This window comes from Chiloscyllium plagiosum, unplaced genomic scaffold (assembly GCF_037043375.1).
Source record: "Chiloscyllium plagiosum isolate Xiang-an unplaced genomic scaffold, Cpla_swu_hap1 HiC_scaffold_9, whole genome shotgun sequence".
Taxonomy (NCBI): domain Eukaryota; kingdom Metazoa; phylum Chordata; class Chondrichthyes; order Orectolobiformes; family Hemiscylliidae; genus Chiloscyllium; species Chiloscyllium plagiosum.
In genome coordinates, this window is record NW_028270147.1 from 54,875,160 (window position 1) to 54,896,195 (window position 21,036).

Genomic DNA, 21,036 nt, shown 5'->3' on the forward strand with positions numbered 1-21,036 from the left:
ACAAAAGCCCTGTGCTGAACCCCACATCATATTGAATTACCTGGTCTCATAGTTGGCAGAGTTACTTTGGTTCAGTTCACAGCAGTTGAGCTAATCAAATGGGACAACTCATCCATGGTTTTCACTCCTGATTGCTATTCAGTCAATCCTGCAGGAAAATTCTCTGATGTTCATGTCAAGAACAAACATTAGGCCTGTTCATAATGGCCTCTATGGTCCGATAACTTACTGACATTCACACGAATAGTCAGTTACAAAAGGACAACAGTTTGCCTGCACGTGCAAATTATTGCTTCAGATTAGGAAGAATAATTATATAAAATGGTGGAATAGTGTTGCTCAGAGTTTGCTGTTTGTGCATTGAAAAAAGTTGTGTATTTCATTGCTCAGCTAACAATGCTTGGTGTCAACATTCAATATCTTCTGGTTAAACTGTTTGAAATTACCCAGCATAGCATGAGAACCAATGTATTATTTGTTATGGAGGCGATTGGAAGACATTTTTAACATGACTCCATATATGATTAGTAGAATTGTGTTGCGTATTATGCTTTTTAATATCAAACTGTGTTTGAAAATGAGGAAATGAACAAAGTCAAAATTGTGGAGTTTTAAATTTTTGGTTTGATTCTTTCAAGTATAAAATACGCATTTAAATATACATTAGGATCTAAATTAGTCAGCATTAAACATACAAGTTTCAAAAACTCTTGTGTAAATCATATTAGTTCGGATACCCGATTACAAATGTCAGGTCAACTTTTTAAAGAGGTCTCTGTTTGTGAAGATTGGGAGATGCCGGTGTTGGACTGGGGTGTACAAAGTTAAAAATCACACAATGCCAGGTTATAGTCCAACAGGTTTAATTGGAAGCACACAAGCTTTCGGAGCGCTGCTCCTTCATCAGGTGATCACCTGATGAAGGAGCGTCGCTCCGAAAGCTAGTGTGCTTCCAATTAAACCTGTTGGACTATAACCTGGTGTTGTGTGATTTTTAACTCTGTTTGTGAAGGAATGCTTCAAGAGTAATCTAACAATTCAACAAGGAGATTTACCAGGATACTGCTTGAACTGGAGAGTCTGAGCGAGGAGGAAAAAAATTAGTTAGGTTGGAATTGTTTGCTTGGAGGCGGTGATAGACATGTATAAGGTTATGAGGGGCACAGATAGGATGGATAGCAAGGCAATCTTTTTCATTAGTACAGGGGTCAATAAGCAGGGTTCATAGAGTCATAAGTTCATACAACATGGAAACAGACCCTTGGGTCCAACTCGCTCATGCCGACCAGACATCCTAAATTAATCTAGTCCTATTTGCCTTGAAAATGTTAAGCTCTTCCATTCATTTGATTAGATTCCCTACAGTATGGAAACAAGCCCTTCGGCCCAACAAGTCCACACTGACCCTCCGAAGAGTAACCCACCCAGACCTATTCCCCTGGCCCATATTTACTCCTGACGAATGCACCTAACACAACGGGCAATTTAGCATGGCCAATTCACCTGACCTGCACATCTTTGGATTTTGGCAATTTGACAACTGCTTTAACTCATGCACCTAGTTGAGAAGATTCACGAAGATAAGAACAAGGCTTGCTCAGCTTTGTTTGATTCACTCCATCTGGGCACACTTGATTATAGGGTGAGGTGGAGACTGCCTGGGAGGGGGTGGGGGGGTGGGGGAGGCATTAAAGAGCAACGTGCTGGCCACCTCACGTGTACCCATTCAGATTCCTTTTAAATGTTGTTACTAGACCAACCTCCAACACTTCTTTAGGAAGCTCATTCTGTACACGCACGTCCCTTAGGCCTGTTTTATATCTTTCCTCTCTTACCTTAAACCTATACCCTCTAGTTTTGGACTCCCCTACCCAGGATAAAAGATGTTGACAATTCACCCTATCCAAGCCCCTCTTAATTTTATAAACTTCTCTGAGGTCACCCCTCAGTGTCTGACACAACAGGGTAAAAAGCCTCAGCCTGATCAATCTCTTCCTATAGTTCCAATTCTGGCAACATCTTTTTTCTTCCAATCTTTTCTGAACCCTTTGAAGATTCACAACACCATTCCCATAGCAGGGAAACCAGAATTGAATGCAGCATTCCAAAAGTGGCCTCATCAATGTCCTGTTGTGCTGCAATATGAACTCCCAACTCCTGTACTCAGTACACTGACCAATAAAGGCATGTGTAACAAACACCTTACTCAGTACCCTGTCCACCTGCACTCCAAGGTCTCTTTATTTGGCAACACTCCTCAAGACCTTACCATTAAGTGTATAAGTCCTAATCTGATTGTCCTTCTGAAATGTAGCACCTCACATTTATCTAAATTAAACTACATCTGCCTCTCCTCAATCCATCAACCCATCTGATCAAGGTCCCATGGTATTCTGAGATAATCTTCACTGTCCACAACAACACAAATTTTGGGGTCATGTGCAAACTTACTAACTATACCTCTTATATTCACATAGAGCCATAGAGTCATAGCGATCATTTATATGAATGTCAAAAAGCAGTGGACTCAGTACTGATTTTAGATTAGATTTTAGATTACATTACAGTGTGGAAACAGGCCCTTCGGCCCAACAAGTCCACACCGACCCGCCGAAGCGAAACCCACCCATACCCCTACATTTACCCCTTACCTAACACTACGGGCAATTTAGCATGGCCAATTCACCTGACCCTGCACATCGTTTGGACTGTGGGAGGAAACCGGAGCACCCGGAGGAAACCCACGCAGACACGGGGAGAACGTGCAAACTCCACACAGTCAGTCGCCTGAGGCGGGAATTGAACCCGGGTCTCAGGCGCTGTGAGGCAGCAGTGCTAAGCACTGTGCCACCGTGCCACCCACATTCTTGTGGCACATTGCTGGTCACAGACCTCCTGTGCGAAAACCAACCGTCCACCACCACCCTCTATCTCCTCCCTTCAAGCCAATTCTGTATTCAAATGGCTAGTTATAGAATCATAGCATTGCACAGCATGGAACAGACCCTTTGATTCAACATGTCCATGCCAACCAGATATCTAAACCTAATCTAGTCCCATTTGCCAGCCTCTGACGTTCCAGAGAAAATCCCCTCTTCCCTATAGCTCAAACCTGCCAATTCTGGCAACATGCTTGTAAATCCTTTCTGAAACCTTTCAAGTTTCACAACATCCTTCCAATGGCAGGCTGACCAGAACTGAATGCAGTATCCCAGAAGTGGCCAAACCAATGTCCTGCACAGTCACAATGTGACCTCTCAACACCAATACTCAATGCATTGACCAATAAAGGAAAGCATACCAAATGCCTTCCTCACTATCCTATCTACCTGTGACTTCACTTTCAAGAAACCTGAACTCCAACGTCTCTTTGTTCAGCAACTTTCCCCAGGACCTTACCATTAAGGGTAAGTATCCTGCCCTGATTTGCTGTTCCAAAATGCAACACCTCACATTTATCTAAATTAAACTTCACCTGCCACTCGAAGGACCAATGGCCAATCTGATCAAGATCCTGTTGTATTCTGAGGTAACCTTCTACACTGTCCACTACACCTCTAATTTTGGTGTCACCTGCAAACTTACTAACTGTATCTCCTATGTTCATATCCAAATATTTATATAAATGACAAAAAACAGTGGACCCAGTACCAATCCTTGTGGCACACCACTGGTCACAGGCCTCCAGTCTGAAAAGCAGCACTCCACCACCATCCTCTGTCTTCGACCTTCGAGCCAATTCTGGATCCAAATGGCTATTTCTCCCCGTATTCCATGTGATCTGACCTTGCGAACTGATCTACCATGAGCCTTGTCGACCGCCTTACTGAAGTCCATATAGATCACGTCTACAACTTTGCCCTCATCAACCGTCTTCATGAATTCTTCAAAAACTTAGTTGTATTCCACGTGATGTAACTTTGCTAACCAGTCTACCATGTGTAACTTTGTCTACATAGACTACAGTAAGATGTTCAACAATGTCCACCATTCTGTCTTCATCAATTCTCTTTGTCACTTCTTCAAACTCAATCAAGTTTTTTAGATTAGATTCCCTACAGTATGAAAACAGGCCCTTCGGCCCAACAAGTCCACACCGATTCTCTGAAGAGTAACCCACACAGACCCATTCCCATACCCCGTATTTACTCCTGATGAATGCACCTAACACTATGGACAATTTAGCCTGGCCAATTGACTTAACGTGCACATCTTTGGACTGTGGGAGGAAACTGGAGCACCCGGATGAAACCCAGGTTGGATTGGTGCCTGGGAGTATGACGTTATTGCAATTACAGAGACCTGGTTCAAGGAAGGGCATGGTGATTGGCAACTAAATGTTCCAGGAAATAGATGCTTCAGACAGGACAGGGAGGGAAGTAAAAGGAGGGGGTGGAGTTGCATTGCTGGTCAGGGATGATATCACGCTGTGCTAAAGGAGGACACTATGGAGGGCTTGAGTAGTGAGGCACTATGGGTGGAGCTGAGAAATAAAAATGGTGCAGTTACATTGTTGGGGCCGTATTACAGGCCTCCCAACAGTGAGCGTGAGGTAAAAGAACAAATTGGTAAACAGATTATGGAAAGATATAGAGGCAACAGGGTGGTGGCGATGGGAGATTTTACTTTTCGCCATATTGACTGGGATACACTTAGTGTCAGAATTTGTAAGAAGCGTCCAGGAGAGTTTTCTAGAGCAGTATGTCAATAGTCCGATGAGGGAAGGGGCCAGGACAGGTGGTAGAAGTTGCAGTGGAGGATTTCTTTGGGGACGGTGACCACAATTCTGCAAGTTTTAGAATACTCGTAGATAAAGATGAGTGGTCCTAAAGGAAGAGTACTAGACTGGGCCAAAGCCAATTATATCTAAATTAGGCAGGAGCTGGGAAATACAGATTGGACACAACTATTTGAAGGGAAGTCCATATTTGATATGTGGGAGGCTTTCAAAGATAGGTTGAAGATATGCAGGACAGACATGTCCCTTTGAAAACAAGGGATAGAAAAGGCAAGATTCATGAACTGTGGATGACAGGAGAAATCGTACGACTAGCCAAGAGGAAAAGGGAAGCATTCACAAGGTCCAGGCAGCTAGGAACAGAACAGGCCCTGGAGGAACATAGGGAGAGTAGGACCAGTCTTAAACGAGGAATCAAGCGGGCTAAAAAGGGTCATGAAATAGCTTTAGCGAGCAGAATTAAGGAGAATTCCAAAGCCTTTTATTCTTATAAGAAGCAAGCAGGTAACTAGAGAAAGGATTGATCCACTAAAGGATAAGGGAGGAAGGCTGTGTGTCGAACCTGAGAAAATGGGTGAGATTCTGAATGATTACTTGGCATCAGTGTTCATTGAGGAGAGGGACGTGATGAATGCTGAGATTAGAGATAGAAGTTTGATTACTCTGGATCACATTGACATAAGTAGGGAAAATGTAGGGGTAGGCTAGTGGTTATTAAGATGGACAAATCCCCAGGACTGGATGGGATCTATCCCAGGTTGCTGGGGGAGGTGAGAGAGGAAATAGCTGGGGCCTGACAGATATCTTTGTAGCATCCGTAAATACAGGTGAGGTGCTGGAAGACTGGAGGGTTGCTCGTGTTGTCCCCCTGTACAAGAAGGGTAGTAGGGATATTCCGGGTAACTATAGACCAGTGAGCCTGACATCAGTGGTGGGAAAGTTTCTGGAGAAGGTACTGAGGAATAAAATCTATTTATGTTTGGAAAAGAATGGGCTTCTCAGTGATAGGCAACACTGTTTTGTGCGGGGGAGATCATGCCTTACCAACTTAATAGAATTCTTTGAGGAAGTAACCAAGTGATAGATGAAGGAAGGGCTGTAGATGTCATATACATGGACTTTAGTAAGGCACTTGATAAGGTTTCACATGGTAAACTAATAGAGAAAGTGAAGTCACATGGTGTGCAGAATGTTCTAGCTAGGTGGATAAAGAACGGGCTGAGCAAATGTAGTAGAGGAAGTGAGTTTCTCGAAATGGAGAAAGGTGACCAGTGGTGTTCCACAGGGATCAGTGCTGGGGCCACTGTTGTTTGTGATATACATAAATGATCTGGAAGAGGGCACTGTTGGTATGATCAGCAGGTTTGCAGGTGACACGAAGATTGGTGGAGTAGCAGAAAGCATAGGGGACTGTCAAAGAATACAGGAGAATAGATAGATGGGCGAGTTGGGCGGAAAAGTGGCAGATGGAGTTCAATCCAGGCAAATGTGAGGTGATGCATTTTGGAAAGTCTAATTCTAGAGCGAATTATACAGTAAACGGAAGAGCCTTGGGAAAAGTTGATGAGCAGAGAGATCTGGGAGTTCAGGTTCATTGTACCCTGAAGATTGCTGCACAGGTAGATAGAGTGGTCAAGAAGACATATAGTATGCTTGCCTTCATTGGATGGGGTATGGAGTATAAGAACTGGCTGATCATGTTAAAATTGTACAAGACATTGTCAAGATTAGAGTGGTGCTGGAAAAGCACAGCAGTTCAGGCAGCATCTGAGGAGCAGGAAAATTGATGTATCGGGCAAAACCACTCCATCAGCCTCCTGATGAAGGGCTTTTGCCCGAAACATCGATTTTTCTGCTCCTCAGATGCTGCCTGAACTGCTGTGCTTTTCCAGCACCACTCTAATCTTGATTCTGATCTCCAGCATCTGCACTCCTCACTTTCGTCCTGTACAAGAAATTGGTTCGGCCGCATTTAGAATACTATGTACATTTCTGGTCACCACGTTTCCAAAAGGAGGTGGACGCTTTGGAGAGGGTGCAGAGAAGGTTTACGAGGATGTTGCCTGGACAATATCCAGGCTTGGGCTGACAAGTGCCAAATAACATTCATGCCACACAAATGCCAGGCTATGACCATTACCAGTAAGAGACACTAACCACCACCGCTTGACATGCAACGATATTACCATCACTGAATCCCCCACTGTCAACATCCTTGGGATTACCATTGACCAGAAACTCAACTGGACTCACCACATACACAGTGGCTACAATACCAGGTCAGAGATTAGGGATACTGCAGCGAGTAACTCATCTCCTGACACACCAAAGTCTATCCACCATCTACAAGGCACAAGTCAGGAGTGTAATGGAATATTCCCCCCTTGCCTGGATGGGTGCAGCTCCAACAACACTCAAGAAGCTTGACACAATCCAGTGCAAAGCAACCTGCTTGATTGACACCACATCTACAAGCATTCAATCCCTCCACCACCAGCGCTCAGTAGCAGCAGTGCGTACTCTCCACAAGATGCATTGCAGAAATTCAAAGTTCCTTAGACAGCACCTTCCAAACGCACGACCACTTCCACCTAGAAGGACAAGGGCAGCAGGTACTTGGGAACACTACCACCTGCAAGTTCCCCTCCAAGCCACTCACCACCCTGCCTTGGAAATATACCACCGTTCCTTCAGTCATTGGGTTAAAATCCTGGAATTCCCTCCCTACCAGCATTGTGGGTCAACCCACAGCAAGTGGACTTCAGCAATTCAAGAAGGCAACTCACCACCACCTTCTCAAGGGCAAATAGGGATGGGTTATCAATGCTGGCCAGCCAGTGACATCCAAGTCCCACAAATGAATAAAAATAAAGAGGCATGGAGGTGAATAAGGGGATGAGAGCAGCGGGCATGGGAATTGATAGTCTCCTCTGCTCTTCCTGGGTCACCCAGCCCAACTCAATTCAGCCTGCTGTCCCCCAACTAAATTAGAAATGTAGGTGGCTATATATAATGGCTGGGTTTGTGCAATTAACATGCAATTCCTCTCACCTCTCCACACCTGACCTAGGATTGAGAAATGGGGCCTTGGCTTATGCTCAGGGGAAAGAAATTGACACACTTTCCATTGACTGAGCTTGATTCATTGAAGATGTGTCTGGACAGATGCATGAGTAGGTGGGGAGCAGAGGGATACAGTTGCTTAGGGATTGGGCAACAGGTTTAGACAGTGGATTTGCATCGGTTCAGACTTGGAGGGCCAAAGGGCCTGTTCCTGAGCTGTAAATTTTCTTTGTTCTTTGTTCTTTGCTAAACACTGAGCCACCATGCCACCCATTAGTGAGACATGATTTCCCACGCACAGTTTATTTCAAATTCCAAATACAACATAAAATTGTGTTAATCATATATAGAAAAACATTAAAATGTCTTCTAAACTCCTCAATATTAAATAAATTCTGGTGCTTTTCTGAGCGTTTGGGAACATTACAGCGCAAAGAAAAATGAAAGTTAATGTCAAGAACTGTACCTGATCAATGGCAGGGATCTGTAGAGAAATATTTCTTTTGCTTTGTCCTAAAATCCCCAGATAGTGACAAATGAGATTTGTCTCCTAAACCCACACAAACTTGCATTTGTACATTTCCTGTCTGCCCACCCAAAGTCTGAAGTGTTTTGGTCACAGCTTGTGTAAAGGTTGGAGCCCCACTTATTCCCTCACTCTTCCTTAATGGAGAACGTCCTGACTGTACCATGGCAGAAGCTATGCTTCTCAGTAGATTGGTACCCAGCAGTTTTAGAAACTGAACATTGAGAGATACCAAGCAGATAGATACCAACCGGGGTTTTGACTTCTTTCTTACATTCCTGGCCAGCACTGCCACTCTCTAGCCACACTGCTCCTTGACGTGAAGTCCCAATTTCGGCACTAGCCCCTAAATGTTGGTAAGGAGGATTTTACATGGCCAAAAGGGCTGATTGTATTTTTGCCATTGTCTTTTCCGGTTCCAAGGTCAATGCCAGGTGGTCCGTCTGGTTTAATTTCTTTGTTGTGACTTTCTGGCGGCCGATACAACTGAGTGGCTTGCTGGGCCATTTCAGAGGGCAGTTGGGAGTCAAACAACATTGCTGTGGCTCTCGCGTCACATGTAGGCCAGACCAGGTAAGGATGGTAGATTTCCTTTCCTAAAGGACATTTGAGCAATCCACTTAATGTCCTGTCTGCATTCACATGGCCCCACACTCTTCATGCCAATTGCAATGGACTCTCATGCCCTGTGCCATTCTTTTGCTCTATGTCATTCTCCATGTTCCCTTACACCCACCATTTCCCATCTATTCATAGTCCGACATCCCCCATTCCACTGGTTATCCATTATCCCTTCCACATGGCTCATCATAAATCCTATGATACCCTTTATATATCTACCCATCCCTACTGGCCCTGATATTCCCATTCCATTCTTTGCCCACTGCCATCCTATACTGTCAAACATCCTCGAGCCCTTTGGCCCTACCCAAACTCCATAGACCCTATAGCCCCATGCACCAGCCTTTGTCATTCCCTTTCCATACCAACTCATCTGTTGTCCAGAATAGGCATACATCAGGAGGCTTCCTGATAGAAAATAACATTATGTCACTATTACAAAGGCACATCCACATTGGTACAATTTAACATTCAATACATTGAAATTCCTTCTACTAAACTCTTATGAACACAGATATTTCCATTCTATAAACAGTTAGAGCTGTCTATCAAAATGTCTACTTGACAGACATCCATTTTGAAGATGATAGTTTGGAAAGTCAATCATATGGTCCAAATATTTCAATGGTTTTTGCAAACAGGCACTCTGAAATAACGAGCACAATGGTTTTGTTTTTAACTCCAGACATTTTTGGTCAGTTCCTTGACAGTTTTGATAGTTTTGACAGATCTTCATTCTGCCAGGTATGGAAGTTGCATTCATCATCCCAGTCATCAGTAAAGTGATGGAAGGGGTCATTGGCAGTGACATATTCAGCAATAACCTGCTGGTTGACGCTCAGTAGGTCCACATCTCTCCTTACACATTACAGTTTCAGTCCAACCACGGACAAAAGAAGTGAACCATAGAAGTATGGTGAAAGCGAATATGCTTGACATCAAGGTAGCATTTGACTGAGTATGCCATCAAAACTGGAGTCAATATAAGTCAGGCAGAAAACACTCTGCTTGGTTGGGCATATATATAACACAAAGGAAGATGGTTGTTGATGTTGAAATTCAATCATCTCAGTCACAGGATATCTGTACATGAATTTCTCAGGGTAGACATTTTCAATCAATCTACTCGACTATTATTACACACCTCTGGTGTGTGTGGAACTTGAAGAATCCAGGCTTTCTTGTTCAGTGTTAGGGACACCACCACTTCACCATAAGGACCTTCAATTCCTCAGGGTAGTGTCCTAATTTATCTGTTCAGAGATGTTACAACACAACTCTGGAGCAGGTAGGACTTGACTCAGGCTTCCTGGCTCAGAGGTAGGGACACAACCACCATGCCACAAGAGTCCTCAGTTCCTTAGGGTAGTGTCCTAGGCTCAACCATCTTCAGCTGCTTCATTCATGACCTTCCCTTCAGTATAAGGTCAGATGTGGGAATGAGTGTTCATGATTGCACAATGTTCAGCACTATTTGTACCTCTTCAGATACTGAAGCAGCCCGTGTCCATAAATAGCAAGACCTGAACAATGTCCAATCCTGAGCTGAGAGGTGGCAAGGGGTATTCATGCCTCACAAGTGCTAGGCAATGATCAGCTCCAACAAGAGAGAGCCTAACCATCTCACATTACTGTTCAACAGTGTTACCATCACTGAATCCACAACTATCAATATCCTGGTACCATTGACCAGAAACTGAACTGCAACAGCAAAACGAATATTGTGGCTATAAGAACAGCTCAGAAGTAAGGAATTCTGTAGTCAGTGACTCACCTCCTCTCTTCCCAATGCCTGACTACCATTTACTTGTCAGGAATGAAATGAAATACTCCCCACTTGCTTGGAAGGATGTGCATCTAAAAATACACTGTCTAGGGGAAGAACATCTAGGGGAACAGAGCAGCCTGTTTGAATGACACCCTATTCATTACCTTCCACAATTACTCACTTCATTACCAGTGCACAGTTGTAGTAATATGTACTGCCTACAAGATGCACACAATAATCTAACAAGGCTTTTATGGCATCACCCTAAAAACCTGCCACCGAGAAGGAAAAGAGCAGATGATATCACCACTTGCACGTTCCCTGCCAAACCACACACCATCCTGATTTGGATCTATGTTGCTGTTCCTTCACTGTCATTGGGCTAAAATCTTGGCACTCCCTCACTGTGCTGAGGGTGTCCTTACATCCAAGGACTGCAGTGGTTCAAGAAGTTAGCTCCCTTCTCCAGCGCAGTTAGGAACTGGCAACAGTTGCTGCTCTCATCTGCAATGTGCACGTTTCAGGAATGATTTAAAAATGAACTCATGCACTTTTCATTCATAAGTATTCCATTGTTTCATAATCTCAGAGAATGCATTACCTCTCCCAAAAGTGTTCTGGGGCCTTAGCTCTCCAAAACAGTCCCTAGCTATCCAAAGGAAATGCACTGAGAACAGACCTGCTCTTTCCTAGTCACATCTCCACACACAAAAGTTCATTTTCCAGGGACTCTAAAATATGATTTCAGGGGACGCAGCTGCTCATTTAACTGGCCAGCTGTCCCAAGGAACCATGCTTGCTTAACCATGGCCCTCCCCCAGTGCCACTCATGCAAAACTGAGAGATGCCAGGTTCAGTAGTAGGGTTTGAGACTTCCAAGTGTCCCAGTATAATGGTATGGTATTTAATGCACTCCTCAGCATTAGTAACTAGTCTTTATACAACATGGTATGAAAAGATACAAGGCCGATCATCTCTCTTTGGTAAGTTATTTAAACAAATGGGTGATTGTAAAACAAGAGGTAGAGTTGCATTTGGCATGATGAGGACCATTAAAATTTATTAGCTTCTTGGCAGTTAAAGGAGGTTGTGTCGTCTTTCAAGGCAAAAGCACACAGACATTTAAACTGTTGAAGAATATCTAGAAAGCTGATTATTATGGAATTTGCTGAAATTTCCTTAATATTACTATAGAGATAAATATTTATACAGTATGATGTGTTTTCATTTAACTGACAGTTTCTTTCATGAATGTCAGAATACTCTTCATATAAGAGTTAATATCCAAGGTTGGTCTTATCAACACTAACCCTAAATAAGATTTGCAAGTTTTATGATTGTGTTACCATGACAACTGTTCTCTGGACACCTGGTCTTTTGATTTGTTGGAATAGCTAGAAGAATATTAATGCTGGCAATGTGTCTGAAAGATGAGATGTACAGTGAATGCTTTGGAGATCACATTTAGTGTCCAAGTGGAGTTGAAAACAAATTTACAGTGTAGTTGACATGAAGGAAGGCTTGGTTTTCAGAGGATTTGGACTGACAGTAACGCATTCTTGAAAGGAACAGAAGTATTTTAGAAACTGTTAGGAAGAACTGTGCACATATCTACACTATGGATAACGACACTTGTTTTATTAGTTGCTGTGAAGAAATTATCCTCCTTTCTCCAACAATTTCATTTGGTGCAGTTGTTATCACTTTTCTGATCATTTGGTTACTGCCTGGAATATAATAGCTTGGATTTTGCAGTCAAAGTGACAGTGCTCATCACTGATCCCAAAATATACAGAATCTCTCAGGCATGGATTTTACATTACTTGATTGCAATTTATTTCTGGTGGCAGCTATAGGCAATATGCAATCTAGGGAACATTGATGCCATCAAGCAGGCTAATTAGCCAATCACATTGAAGAATTTTCACAAATATATTAAGAGGTAAAATACGTTAATTATTTTGATGTACACATGGTACTAAGTCAAAGGTGAAATAGTGTAATCAAATCTTTTTTTTTAAAAGAAATTTTCTGATATCTCTTTATATAATGGGGAAATTGTATAGGCCCTAAATGTAACATTTTTTTCAGAGCCAAAGAAATTCTTCAAAAAGAATTGTTAGTGATACACTGTTTTAAAAAAAATAAATTACATCAGGTCTAGTGATTTTTAAGACTCCCATTGGCTAAAACTTTTAACAGCATACTGAGAAGCAAGATTTCCATTGGCTAAAATTTCTAACAGCACACCTCGAGGACACAGTGAATCGCTCACAGCTACTTCTAGATTTCACATTTAGCTGAAGATATTAGGATAAAAGAAGTTGCTGTCAGTCTCACCAAATAATGATGGCAGATGTTATTCAGTTTCACCCTAATTACAACTACAAAATCTGTGACAATACATTTGTATTTGACGACAGATGAGTGAATGGGTCAATGTGTTTCAAGGTATCATTATTGCAACAACTGCAAATGGTTACCTGCATGTTTGATACCATTTTGGTCTTTTATATTTTTCATATTTTGCAGGATATTGACAGAATCTTCTGCTTTCTCTGCTGGCAAGGCAGGAAGAGCATTAATTAAGCAGGGTGATATTGTGCCTGAACCCCATCATTTTCTCATCTCCATCAGAATCAAATTCTGAACAAGAAGGCCCATGATCGACATTCGTCCCCTGCCACCGGTAAATCCTTAAGTGACTGATTAAGGGCCAGGTATGAACCCACTTGCAAGCATGTTGTTGCTATACAGCTTACATGATAGGTCAAGTGGTGTGGACCTATTATCAGCTGGGTTGGGGAGGGTCACTCCGGTGGCTCAGTGGTTAGCATTGCTGCCTCACAGCACCAGGGTCCCAGGTTTGATTCCAGCCTCGGGCAACTGTCTGTGTGGAATTTGCACATTCTCCTCGTGTCTGTGTGGGTTTCCACCAGGTGCTCTGGTTTCCTCCCACAGTCACAAAGATGTGCAGGTCAGGTGAATTGGCCATGCTAAATTGCCCATAGTGTTCGGTGCATTAGTCAGAGGGAAATGGGTCTGGGTGGGTTACTCTTCAGAGGGTTGGTGTGACCTGGTTGGGCTGAAGGGCATATTTCCACACTGTAGGGAATCTAATCTAATCTAATCTGACCCCAGAATCTTGTTTCCAAGGGAAGGCTAGCTGGTGGCAGCACTACTACCTGATAGACATTGGCCTTACTGAGATTTAGATTAGATTTAAACTAGATTCCCTACAGTGTGGAAACAGGCCCTTCGGCCCAACCAGTCCATGATATATTGCATTAAAAATCACACAACACCAGGTTATAGTCCAACAGGTTTAATTGGAAGCACACAAGCTTTCGGAGTGACGCTCCTTCATCAGGTGATTGTCACTAACCACTGAGGACAATCACCCCGGATGAAGGAGCAGCGCTCCGAAAGCTAGTGTGCTTCCAATTAAACCTGTTGGACTATAACCTGGTGTTGTGTGATTTTTGACTTTGTACACCCCAGTCCAACACCGGCATCTCCAAATCATGATATATTGCAAGTCTCTTGTCAGTTGTCTAGCCAGTAGGTGAGGTGGCAATACTTTAACAAGATTCTGCCCACTGAGTCAGTTAGAAGAAAGGCCAATTATGCATTATTAGCAGAATTCAGACAGGCCTTTGTTGAATTCACTCACAAAAGTTCTGAGTTCACATTCTGACAGAGTGGCAATGAAACCCAGAGCCATGGAAATGGAAACAAGTGTTAAGAGCCTGAAGTGAAGACAGTGATGGCAAATCGCAAAGCTAGCCCGGCAAACCAAACACAGAGGTGGGAAATACATCAAGTGAAGCTCAATGATCATGCAGACTGACCAGCAATGGACTTAGCTAGGCACTGATCTGTGAAATAAACCTAATACAGAAGTGAAAAATAACACAGGAGAAAGCCCCTAATAGAGGATGCAATTAGCAACACGAAAAACCAATTGCCCTCAATAACTGAAATATTATTTAAATGAAGGTAATTAGAGAGAAAGGGAAAAAGCATGCACTCAGAAAATACATATTGGCAAGCACATGAAGGAGCATAAGTGGGCTAAGTCACGAAAGAACTCCATTGATGGGAACCCAATCAAGCAAGATCTATAGAGAATCACAAGTGCAAAGAGAGACTGGAGTAAAGCTGTAGTGGAAGCACAGAAATGTAAACAGCAGTCAGTGGGAATCCCAGCAGCAGGGGACATAGATTGACAGGCTGATCTCTTCCTGGGAAAGAGACATGGCAAACGCATGAATTTGACTTGCTTGTCAAAACAGACCCACAGGACAAATTTTGGTAGGCAGAGATTAAAATCACATATTGATTAGTTTGCATGCACTGAAGCCACTTCAATTTGAGCATTGCAAGAAGCTGCAACAAACCCTCTATTTCTCTTAAAACACAAGCTATATATAATGGGAAAAGAATCCAGTTCCAAAGACCAGTCTTTGGTCTCGAAACATGAACTCTATTTTGCTTTCCACAGATGTGCCAGATCTGTCGAGTTTCTCCAGTTTTTCTGTTTACTTCATATTTCTAGCATCTGCAGTATTTTGCTTTTACATCACATTCTTCTGGTGCCCAGATTTGGAATCACTCAATAATAAGATTGCACTGGTACGTAGGTTTAACAAAACATTGACACTTTTGTATTCCATGTCTCTCTTTATACAGACTATTGAAAGCATAGGTTTTAGTTTGATAAACTTTACAACAGTGGCTTTGTCAAAGAAATTGCCAACAATTGCAATCAGTTCTGTTTCTTTGAAGCTGGGTCAAAACCAGTGGCCAAAAGAAATTTTAAGGGGTTTTCATGAAATTTTCTAAATGGTAATGTTCTGATTTATTGGGCCACATTGTCATTCTTTTCATCTATTAGTTGATGCTGTCACACAATAATAATATTTGAGTTGTATTTAAGTTGATATATGGAGTAGTTTGTCCCACAGAGAGACAGAATTCGAATAATTCATAAATATGCTCAACTATGAATCATTTGTTAAACTTAAAGACACAACACACAGAGAAAGCATGGACCTCCTAGCTACCACAGTATTTAAATTAGAACAAAACAACTGACAAAGGTAGAACAAATGTTTTTATAAAGTCACTGATGTAATTTTACATGCAAAAGGAATCACCAAAATACCCCCTCAGCATTTGATGAAGTCACAGCCAATGTGTTTCTACCACACGTGCACAAAGCTGGAACATTTTAACCAGACAGTTATTGCCTATTTATTGCATCTCAAATTTCAACGCAAGATTTAAATATAGAGTTTACAGTGTGCATTGCAATAGTATCCATGACATTTTTTCCACCCTCTGTAGCTACCGAGCTTATTGAAGCATTAAGGTGGAGAGTCAGGTACAAGTTCACATGGAACTGGCACCTGGGTCATTGTGACTCAAGTAAGATGTCCTCCTCTAGCGTCCTCTGTATATAATTATGTTCAACAAAAGCCTGTAGCTGTTCATCACAAGCAGAAGAGTGTGGATCTTGCATTATTACATTCTCCAGCCCAACAAAATAGAAAAGGGTTAGAGAACTTTTAACCAGCTCTCTGTCCTGCCGGCAATGCCAGGTATATCTTTGGGCCTGTGTCTTTGGTATCCACAAGAGATTTTGTGTGTGCTGTCTTTGATCCACTGCATATGTTTTTAAAGACACAGGAGGCATTTCCTGCAATGAGTCTTTTGCCTACCTGCCCTCCTGTTACGGACCAGACCAGAACCGTTAAGAAGGTAGCCTAGGCCCTAACTTTTTCTTATTGTAAAGGTAAATGTAAGGTGCTGAGTTTAGGGAGCTCAGGGATGTGGCTGATGTCCCTGACTCTTATACTTGGAAGAAGTGTGCCCAGCTGCAGATCTTATTTGACTGCATAATGTCTCTGGAATTGAGGGTGGACTCACTGTGGAGCATCTGCAATGATGAGGATGTCGTGGATAGCATGTTTAATGAATTGCTCACACCGCAGATTAGAATTGCTGAGGGAAACATTGAATGGGTGATCAAAAGGCTGACAGAGTAGGAAGGCAGTGCAGGTATCCCCTGAGATAATCACCCTCTAAAACTGGTATACGTTTTGGATGCTGTTAGGGGAGATGGCTCACCGGGGAAGGCAGCTGTTGCCAGGATCATGGCACTGTGGTGGGCACTGCTGTTCAGAAGGGCGGGAAAAAGACTCGTAGGGCCATAATCATAGGGGATTCCATTGTGAGGGGAGTAGATAAACGGTTCTGTGGCTGAAAACGGGACTCCCGGATGATATGTTGCCTCCCAGGTGCATGGGTCAGGGATGTCACCGATCTGCTGCAGAACATTCTGAAAGGGGAGGGTGAACAGCCAGTTGTCCTGATGCATATAGGCACCAACGATATAAGTAAAAAAGAGAGGAGGTCATGAAAGCCTAATTCAGGGAGCTAGGAGAGAAGTTAAAGAGGAGGACCTCAAAGGTAGCGATCTCATGATTGTTACCAGTGCCTCGTGCTAGTCAGGGTAGAAATGAAAGAATAGGTAGGACAAACACATGACTTGAGGGATGGTGTAGGAGGGAGGGTTTGTGGGACATTGGGTATGGTTCTGGAGAAGGTGGGACTATTACAAATTGGATGATCTATACCTAAACCAGACTGGAACTAATGTCTTTGGGGGAGTTTTTGCTACTTCTGGGGAGGGTTTAAACTAATGTGGTAGGGGGCTGGGAATTAGAAGAGAAGACTAACAGACAGTGAGGTGGAAATTAGAGACTGTAAGGAACAGGTTCATGAAGTTAGCATTACGAAAGGGAAGAGTAGGCAGAGAGCAGATGATCGCAAAGGAACTGGTAGTCTGAAGTGCATATGCTTTAATGCAAGGAGTGTAGTGAATAAGGCACACAAACTTATGGCTTGGATTGGTGCCTGAGAGTATGACGTTATTGCAATCACAGAAACTTGGTTGAAGGAAGGACATGATTGGCAACTAAATAGTCCAGGCTTTAGACAGGACAGGGATGGAAGTAAAAGGTGGTGTGGCAGTTAGGGAGGAGTTGCATTGCTGGTCAGGGATGATATCACGGCTGTGCTAAAGGAGGATGCTATGGAGGGCTTGAGCTGTGAGGTGTTATGGGTGGAACTGAGAAATAAGACGGGTGCATTTACATTGAATTACAGGCCTCCCAACAGTGAGTGTGAGGTAGAGGAACAAAGAAGGTAAATAGATTATAGAAAGATGTAGAGGCAACAGGGTGGTGGTGATGGGAGATTTTAATTTTCACCACATTGACTGGAATATACCTAGTGTCAGAGGTCTGGATGAGGCAGATTTTGTAACGAGCATCCAGGAATGTTTTCTAGAGCAGTATGTCAATAGTTCAACTAGGGAAGGGGCCATATTGGACCTGGTGTTGGGGAATGAGCCAGGCCAGGTAATAGAAGTTGCAGTGGGGGATTTCTTTTGGAATAGCGACCACAATTCTGTAAGTTTTAGAATACTCGTAAACAAAGATGAGAGTGGTCCTAAGGGAACAGTACTAAACTGGGCCAAGACCAATTATTTCAAAATTTGGTAGGAGCTGGGAAATGTGGATTGGAGCAGCTATTTGAAGGGAAGTCCACATTTGATATGTGGGAGGCTTTCAAAGATAGGTTGAAGATATGTAGGACAGGCATGTCCCTTTGAAAACAAGGGATAGAAAAGTCATGATTCATGAACCGTGGATGACAGAAGAAATCATGCAACTAGCCAAGAGGAAAAGGTAAGCATACATAAGGTCCAGGCAGCTAAGAACAGAACGGGCCTGGGAGAGCTTGACCACACCCATTCAGGCTGCATCTATTGTTCCAGCTTTTTTGAAAAAAAACAAGGCATTACAAGCTATCTACTCTAGTGGTTCTGGTAGACTGCTCAGTATCTCCTGCCTTAAAACCTCTCTTCAAAAAATAAACCCAGGACAAAATAACTTCTTAAAGCCATAGCATCGTCAAACTCAAGCACAAAGGAAGGGATGCCGTCTGAGGAGTTTCAGGTCACGGTGATAATCTCTGTCTTTGTCTTTTTCCTTATTATTAGCCAGCTCTAGTATAATAGTGCCTCTTTATTCTGAATTATTAGATGTAAAACAAATGTATTATCTGCATTCATCAGTTTTACTAATGTGACTGCATATCCTACATTAACCTTCTGTTTCTTTGTTTTTAAAAGTGCATTGCTTTACATTGATATCAGTGCTGTGGAAGACAGAGGGCTCTGTGAACCAAGGATTGTTTTCTGAGGCAAAACAATGAATCTTGCATGCTAAGAATTTTGTAATCTTAACAGCTTGTGTGCACAACTTTACTTCAATTACTGCCAATGGAAAGTAGCGCTAAATCATTCATCAAAGTCAAGAAATGTACTTTTTCACAGGCGATTTAATTTGTGCAACTATATCTAGATTTCCACTGGACAAATTAATGTATGTAATAACTGCATAAAATATTTTTCTGTTTCACTTCTTCGAATGATTGAATTGCATAAAGGTTATAGTGCAGAAAGAGGCCATTCACCACAATGACATGCCTGTGCCAGCTCTCTGCAAGAACAATTCAGTTTTTCATCCAATTGGCTTTTGAAAGCTACAATTGGAGCTGAGCACAATATTGTCAGGGGGTATATTTCCAGTTTGATATGGAAAATAAAAGCTTTTTCTCTTACTGACATTGCTTCTTTTGCCAAAAACATTCAATCAGCATTCTCTAGTTCAGCATTCTTCTTTCAATGGAAACATATGCGTCTTTATTTATTCTGTCTGGATCCCTCATGATTTTGAACACCTCCAGTAAATCTCCTATTAATTTTATCTGACGTCTACAACTATTCACCACTGCTCCCAGTTCCCTGTCACTCAGTCAATTTTATCACAATGCTGCTACTGTCCCTTTTATTCCATGAGTTCTAAATGTTTTGTTACTACTTTTGTTTAGTATTTTATCAATTGCCTGTTGAAAGTCCATACACACCACATCAACTGCATTGCTATCAGCAATATCTCTGTTAACGTTATCAAATATTGCTCTTAGCAAATCAGTGCTAGCTTTCCTTAATTAATCTGTGGGCAGAATTTTCTCATTTTTAGTTGAAGGATTGTGTTAAGTGAGATTCCAGTCATCAGATCCACCATGGCTCAGAGACATTCCTTATGAAATTTTCTGAGCTTTACCTTATTAATCAGTACCTTAAGAATTGAATGGCAGAAGAGATGGAAGCACTTAACACTGCTTTTGTGCTCATGTCACTGTCATCAAAATTAAAACAAGTCACTTTCGGTTCCTGAAAAAAAGATTTTAGAGTGCCAGACTAATGGTCTTCTGTTTGCAGTGTCACCTTGGCCTCCATTGACTGAGCTCATCTGGCTTTGGACCACACCCCCACACAGGAAGGAAAACTCTGACCACTTTCTCCTGTCATTGTTCAATGTCCATGGCCTCAGTAGGTCTCCTGTAGAACACAGGGGAAGCTTTTGCCTTTGATCTCTTCAGGCTGTTGTGGAGAAGCTTGTTGACCCATCTACAGGCAAATTAGGGGGTGATTGAGCAGTGAGCATATGAGCAAACTGAGTTGCCTCTGACCTTAAATCTGAGTCAGCGGTGTCTTAATGAGACACAGTAGAATTCCTACTTCTCAAATCTAGCTGCCTTAACTCAACTCTCCTTCCTGCCATTTTGTGTCTTCCCTCCTTGCCATTTCCTCTCATTCCCATCTCTCTCTTCCTCTCTCTCTTTCTCTTTCTTTCTTTCTTTCTCTCTCTCTTTCTTTCTTTCTCTTTCTCTCTTTCTCTCTCTCTTTCTCTCTCTCTCTTTCTCTCTTTCTCTCTCTCTAGAACATAGAACATAGAACAATACAGCACAGAACAGGCCCTTCAGCCCACGATGTTGTGCCAAACATTTGTCCTAGCTTAAGCACCTATCCATGTACCTATCCAATTGCCGCTTAAAGGTCACCAATGATTCTGAATCTGCCACTCCCACAGGCAGCGCATTCCATGCCCCCACCACTTCCTGGGTAAAGAACCTACCCCTGACATCCCTCCTATACCTTCCACCCTTCACCTTAAATTTATGTCCCTTTGTAACACTCTGTTGTACCCGGGGAAAAAGTCTCTGACTGTCTACTCTATCTATTCCCCTGATCATCTTATAAACCTCTATCAAGTCACCCCTCATCCTTCGCCGTTCCAATGAGAAAAGGCCTAGCACTCTCAACCTATCCTCGTATGACCTATTCTCCATTCCAGGCAACATCCTGGTAAATCTCCTCTGCACCCTCTCCAAAGCCTCCAC

At 42.6% G+C, this 21,036-nt stretch overlaps 1 long non-coding RNA gene across 1 annotated transcript in view; it reads left to right on the forward strand.

The window, feature by feature from the left end:
* The first annotated feature begins 13,267 nt into the window (after positions 1 to 13,267).
* The window catches only part of LOC122554774 (uncharacterized), a 72,294-nt gene continuing 64,525 nt past the window's right edge, over positions 13,268 to 21,036 (forward strand). Inside the window, exon 1 of the long non-coding RNA XR_015758045.1 lies at positions 13,268 to 13,405. This is a non-coding gene — a long non-coding RNA (uncharacterized LOC122554774). The remainder of the gene's footprint in view (positions 13,406 to 21,036) is intronic.